The sequence below is a fragment of the Kogia breviceps genome, chromosome 10 (genome assembly GCF_026419965.1).
Source record: "Kogia breviceps isolate mKogBre1 chromosome 10, mKogBre1 haplotype 1, whole genome shotgun sequence".
NCBI classification, from domain to species: Eukaryota; Metazoa; Chordata; class Mammalia; order Artiodactyla; family Physeteridae; genus Kogia; species Kogia breviceps.
The window spans coordinates 80975848-80982937 of NC_081319.1; the positions used below are offsets into that span (position 1 = coordinate 80975848).

The 7090-nt window shown below is 37.5% G+C and overlaps 1 non-coding gene across 1 annotated transcript; it reads right to left on the reverse strand.

Annotated features, from left to right (window-relative positions):
• Positions 1-6105: 6105 nt before the first annotated feature.
• On the reverse strand, positions 6106-6213 carry LOC131764754 (U6 spliceosomal RNA). Its single transcript, XR_009337952.1, has one exon. It is a non-coding gene; the product is annotated as a U6 spliceosomal RNA (small nuclear RNA).
• Between the last annotated feature and the right edge of the window lie 877 nt (positions 6214-7090).

The following is a 7090-nucleotide window of genomic DNA, read 5'->3' on the forward strand; positions in this document are numbered from 1 at the left end:
GAAATGATGATAGCTGACCAGCAATCAAATGTTTCTTGATTGCTCTGATTCTGACTGTATAAAGAAAATTGCTGGATATACTCAGCCTTATATCCTAAGATCTGAGTGAAGAAAGCTGGGGATTTTCTCTCTATATCTGTTAACTATTGAGAGAGGAGTAATGATTTTTCTGACCATAATTGTGGATTTACCTATATCTCTTTGCAGTTCTATCCATTTTTGCTTCATGTATTTTGAAGTTTTGTTATTAGGGGCATAACTATTTAGAACTGTTATGTCCTCTTGATTAATTGTTTTATTATTATGAAGTTACCTTTTTTATAACTGTTATATTCTTTTTTCTTAAATCTACTTTGTCCAATATTAATACAGCTCTCCCAGCTTTCTTATGACTAATGTTAGTATGGAATATCTTTTCCTCATCCTTTTACTTTTAAGCCTATTTTTGTCTTTATATTTAAAGTGTATTTCTTGAAGGCAGCATATATTTGGGTTTTGTATTGTTTATTAAATCTAACAAGGATAAGTCTTTTAATTTGAGCCCTTAGCCCATTTATATTTGATGTGATATTGTTAAGCTATTTTTTTCTATTTATTTTACGTGGTTTTGGCTCTTTTTTTCCCGTTTTTCTCTGTTCTTTTGGATTATCTTTTTTTTAATATAAATTGATTTTATCGCCCTTGTTGGCTTATTAGCTATAAAACTGTTTTGTTATTTTAGTAGTTGCTTTAGGGTTTTAGTACACACCTTTAATTTATCATTCTCTATCTTCTAGTGATATTACACCACTCCTTAGAGTATAAAAACTTACAATAGTATATGTCCATTCCTTTTTCTCTGGTCTTTATGCTACTGTTCTTATACATTTTACTTTACATATATTATAAATACCAGAGTACATTGTTATTTTGTTGTTGTTGTTTAAGCATTTAATTATCTTTTAAAGCACTTAAATAGTAAGAAATCTTTAAAAAGTTGTATATTTATCCAAATAGTCACCATTTCAAGTGCTCTTCATTTCTTTGTGTATTATGTTTCCATCTGGTATAATTTTCTTTCTGCCTGAAAGACTTCCTTTAACATTTTTTGTAGTATGGACCTTCTGGTGATGAACTCTTCTTTTTTCTTTTCAATTTATCTAAACTAAAAATACAAAGAAAAAAAAAAAAACAGAACCAAAAAAACCCACCCCAAAAATAGTTCACCTATTTCTCCTACTCTCTACTCCCTGCTTCTGGCAACCACCAATCTTTTCTCTGGAACTATGAACATAGTTGTTTTTTTTTTTTTTCCTTAGTATATATATTTTTAGATTCCACACAAGGAGAGATAATATGTTATTTGTCTTTCTCTGTCTATTTTCACTTAGCATAATGACTTCAAGTTCTGTCTATGTTGTCGCAAATTACAAGATTTCTTCCTTTTTTAAGTCTCAGTGATATTCCATTGTATACATATACCACAATTTCTTTAGTCAATAATTAAAAACTAATCTCTCAGATTTAAGACATGAACCAGAAATACAAAGAATTCCAGAAATAGGCCATCTGAGTAGAGTTTGAGATTTTTAATCAAATCATCCAATCAATCTAAATGTTATTATTTAGTACTTTAAGTGATTTTGGAATGGATAATGCGTAAACACACCAAAAGCATGCAGTGCCTCAGATCTGGGCTACGTTTTAGGGGTGGACCTCAGGGAGAGGGGCTTTGTGCCCTGTGCCCAAGCCTGAGATTAAAAGGGCATGGAAAACATGAGAGGGGGGCAAGGAATGGCAGCATTTGGCTGACAGCTGGGTAGTGACTCAAAAAAAGCAGTAGAGGGGAGAGAGGCCTTCTAGTCTATAAAAGAGGAAAAGGAAGAGAAATAAGGAAGAAAATTAGAAAGAAATAAAGAACAGAAGGAAAGAAAGAAAAAATATTTTAGGTTCATAGATATACTATATATAAAATATATACATATAACATTTTTAGATTTAAGAATATTCACATGACAAAAAAATATATTTATGTACATATTCAGCTAAAAATCCCCTGAGAATCTTTAAAGCAAATGAGTGGGTCCCTAACTTCATTTTCATATTCACTCTTGAAATTTACCTTATTTTTCTTGCCTCAGTATGAATTTTAACCTAGTGTCCCTTTCATAAATGTAACCTATAATCTTTATAGCCCCAACATTTAGTCACATCTGTCAAATAAAAAACCAGCTGAGAAAGCAGAGACTTAGTTCAAAAGGATTATTGCCAGGCAGGGAAAGAGACTATTGTAGTAGGGTGAACCCTGCGATCCTAATGAAGTCTGCAGGCATCTTAGGATTACAGAGAGGGGTGAACAAGGCCAGGAAGGACAGGGTGCGTGGAAGTGGGGTGACAGGTGGGACAGTGCCAGAGAATTTTCACACCCCCCACCCCAAGCCAGCCTATTCAGAGCACGGTTGTCTGCTGGCTCAGGCTGGGTGTGGGCCAAAGTTCAGGGCTCTGGAGGAAGGAGAGAAGCTTAACCAGTCTGTCTAACAAGCGTTTTGTTCTGATTGGTCAGTGAAATGAGTAGTTCAGGAAACAAGTTATGAGGCAAAGCATAGGAATTTATGCCTGCCCTTGTCACAGGTAAACAAGGGGTTTTGTGAGTCTTGTCTAATCATATGGGGAAAGGGTTTTTTTTTTTTTTCTTTTTTTCAGTAAACTGTGAGGTTCCTTTAAACTTCCCTGTTTCCAGAAGCACAGTGCTTAGATAAAATTCAACATTGTCAAATCCCTATTATCTAACGTTTGACATATTATTGAAAAATATTGCTAAAAACTGAAAAAAAGAATTAGAGAATAAAGATCCACACACATGCATTCATTCACCAACTTTTTGTGGTAAGGTCAAGGGCTTACCCTTGGGTCTGCTGATTGAAATTTCCTGCCTTCTTCCTAGCATAAATTACACAAAAAGTGCATTGTCTAAGATATTCAGCTTCAGATTCTTTAAATAACAGAAAGAAACTAGACAAGCAATCTGAATGAAGAATCTTTCTAGATTTTTGTGTTTTTTACTTCCCAGTCTTGATTGTTGTCTTATTTATTTTATATGTTGTTCTTGTGTGATGCAAGAGCAATTTCTTTGTTTCTTTTTTTTTTTGCGGTACGCGGGCCTCTCACTGTTGTGGCCTCTCCCGCTGTGGAGCACAGGCTCCGGACGCGCAGGCTCAGCGGCCATGGCTCACGGGCCCAGCTGCTCCGCGGCACGTGGGATCTTCCCAGACCGGGGCACGAACCCGTGTTCCCTGCATCGGCAGGCGGACTCTCAACCACCGCGCCACCAGGGAAGCCTGTTTCTTTTTGTCGTTGTTGTTTTAGCAACTTGACTTTATAGTCTTTCTAATGTAGCCAACCTAGAAATGACCACTTTCATTCATTGCACTGATAAAACAAGTGAGCATTGAAATGGATGTTTTTGAAAGGTTCTGTATAGACAAGTTACTAAAAATGCATCATTCAAATAAGTATTAAGTAAACTGATAACATATAATTGTTTGAGGTCTGGCCTTTGCTCTGAGTTTCTGGGAGGTAACCCCTGAACCTTGGAATGTCCTGCTTGATAAAGTGTATTTGTTTACCTGGGAACCTTGGGCCACCTGGATGGTCTCTGATAATATGGTTTATGGTGTGGTCTTTGGCTGTGTGGTAATAGCTAGTCTCTGGAGGATAAACACCAAGGTCAGCCATGTGGGTGACCAGCCAAGTGCATGTGACAAAGCCCATATGAAAACCCTGGAAACCAAGGCTGGGTGATCTTTCTGGTTGCCAAGTACTTCATGCACATTGCCATACGTCATTGCTGCTAGTAAGCCCAGTCCGCTTGACTCCACTGGGAGCGGACCACTGGAAGACTGTGTCTGGAACTTTCCTAGACCCTGTCTTATGTGCTGCTTCTTTCACCTGATTTTATTTTTTATTTTTTTATTTTTTATTTATTTATTTTATTTATTTTATTTTTTTATTTTATTTTTTTTTTATTTTTATTTTTTATTTTTTTGTGGTACGCGGGCCTCTCACTGTTGTGGCCTCTCCCGTTGCAGAGCGCAGGCTCCAGACGCACAGGCTCAGCAGCCATGGCTCACGGGCCCAGCCGCTTCGCGGCATGTGGGATCTTCCCGGACCGGGGCACGAACCCGTATCCCCTGCATCGGCAGGCGGATTCTCAACCACTGCGCCACCAGGGAAGCCCATTTCACCTGATTTTAATCTGTATCCTTTTGCTATTATAAACTGGAACTGCAGGCATAAATCTTTTCTGAATTGTGTAAATCTTTCTAACAAATTATTGAAACTGAATGTGGTCTTGGGAACTCCCAAACTTTGCACTTTCTGATAAAGTCAACATAGAAATTACCACTCACATTAAGTGCACTTGTAAAACATGAATAAGTATTGAGTTGGGTGTTTTAGAAAGACTCCATATTGGCAAGATGCTAAAATTGCATCATTCAATTATTAAGTAAACTGGTAACATATACTTGTTTGAATAATATGATTACAGTAATAGAACAGACAGTTTGCTTAATTCAATGAGTTGAGTAAAATGGATGTCAGTAAATAGAACTACTGTATGTTAGTTAAGGAAATGATGGAGGCCACTGGCCTTCCTATTTTATTCTACAAAATAACTGGCCTATAATCTTCAAAAGTGTCAAGGTCATAAAAGTCAAAGACAGACTGAGGAACTGTTACAGACTAAGGGACTAGAGAGAAATGACAACTAAAGGCAAAAATGTGATTCTGAACTGGATCCTTTTGCTGTTTAGGGCATCATTGGGACATTTGGTGAAACTTTAATTGGGTCTCAGGATTTGATAGTTGCTATGGACTGAATTGTGTTTCTCAAATTCATGTTGAAGCCCTAACCCCCCAATGTGACTGTATTTAGAGATAGAGATTTTAGAAGGTAATTAAGGTTAAAGGAAGTCATAAGCGTGAAGTCCTAATCTGACAGGATTGGTTGCCTTATAAGAAGACAAAGAGCTTTCTCTTGTTTCTCTGTGCTCACACAATTAGGAAAGACCATGTGAGCACACCAAGAGAAGGCAGACATCTATAAGCCGGGAAGAGGGTTCTCACCAGAAACCAAATTGACCAACACCTTGATCTTGGACTTCCAGCTTCCAGAGCTATGAGAAAATAAATTTCTGTTGTTTAAGCTTTCCAAACTATGGTATTTTGTTATGGCAGCCTGAGCTAACAATGGTCATAATTTAGCAACGTTAATTTCCAGATTTTGATGATTATATTCTGGTTGAGAGAATATTTATTAATAGGAAATACATACTAACATATTCAGGGATAATGAGGCCAGAAACTTAAGAGGTTCAGGAAACAGTTCCTTGTACTCTACTTCTAACTTTTTCTGAAACCTTGAGATTGTTTCAAAATAAAAACTGTGGAAAGTCTAGTTATTTCAAAGAGGCATTGAGCAAAATATCCAAGTATTTTCTGAGGACATTTGGTCATACTTTAATAGATTTCACTTTAGGAGGATACCAATAAAATATGCAGAAAGCTGACATTTGAATTTATGTTGATGAAAAAATTTACAAAAATATCAAGGAGCTGCTTTATTGAAGTATAATTGATGTACAATATTATACGTTACAGGTGTACAATATAGTGATTCATAATTTTTAAAGGTTATACTCCATTTTTAGTTATTATAAAATATTGGCTGTATTCCCTGTATTGTACAATATATCTGTGTAGCTTATTTATACATAATATCTTGTTTTTTAATGTAATTTTTTTTTTTTTTTTTTGGCCACGCCACAGGGCTTGTGGGATCTTAGTTCCCCAGCCAGGGATCGAACCCGTGCCCCTTGAAGCATTGGGAGCACGGAGTCTAAACCACAGGACCGCCCGGGAAGTTCCATGCATCTTTTTTTTTTTTTGTATTTCGGCTCTACCAGGTTTTAGTTGTGACACGTGGGATCTTCATTGCGGCATGCAGGATCTTTAGTTGAGGCATGTGGGATCTAGTTCCCTGACCAGGGATCAAACCCGGACTCCCTGCTTTGGGAGCACAGAGTCGTAGCCACTGGACCACTAGGGAAGTGCCACCCCCTTTTATAAAATAGGGACTGCTTCATGAATTTGAGTGTCATCCTTGTGCAGGGGCCATTGCTAATCTTCACTATATCATTCCAATTTTAGTATACGTGCTGCCCAGTCGAGCATTCAAGTAGCCACTTTAGAAAAAATGGTTTTTATTGAAACCTATTGACCTGCATATCCAAATGAACTCTCTGGAGACCCTCTGAATGTTGCCTTATGATCAGAGGAACAAGGAGGACTTGGGACATCCTGGTGTCGAAAATGATTCTTTGTGATGATCAGCAAGAGTGGGGACAGTGGACTCTTATAGGTGAACTTGTTCAAAAAGCCCATTTGGGGCTTCCCTGGTGGTGCAGTGGTTGGGAGTCTGCCTGCTGATGCAGGGGACACGGGTTCGTGCCCCGGTCCGGGAAGATCGGAGCGGCTGGGCCCGTGAGCCGTGGCCACTGAGCCTGCACGTCCGGAGCCTGTGCTCTGCAACAGGAGAGGCCACAACAGTGAGAGGCCCGCGTACCGCAAAAAAAAAAAAAGAAAAAGAAAAAGAAAAAAAAAGCCCATCTGAAAGAGAAACCGATGGTTTGAAAGAAGTCACCTATTTATCTAGTAAAATATTTAGGATCTACAAATAAATTACACTATTTTCCCAGAGCAATAACATATTAAAAAATTAATTGTTATTATAATTTTTCAGTTCTAGCATCTAGGAACTGCAGTCCTGTTAATTATGGCAGGGTCTCACTGATACTTAAGCGCATCCTGGCAAGAGACCAGGACTCCAGAAAAATCTTCAGCGTTAACAGAGAGAAAAAAATTTTATGTTATTTCCCTAGAAATGGTTTTATATGATTATTGTCAGTTCCCTTTTTCTAAATCTGAGTTCTTCAAAACATACCCTATAACATGAGACATTAACTTGATTTTTTTGGTAGTGAATACATAGTAACAATTTATTTGAATTGAGTATGGACTAAGTATGAGGAATGTGTATGTGTGTGTAATG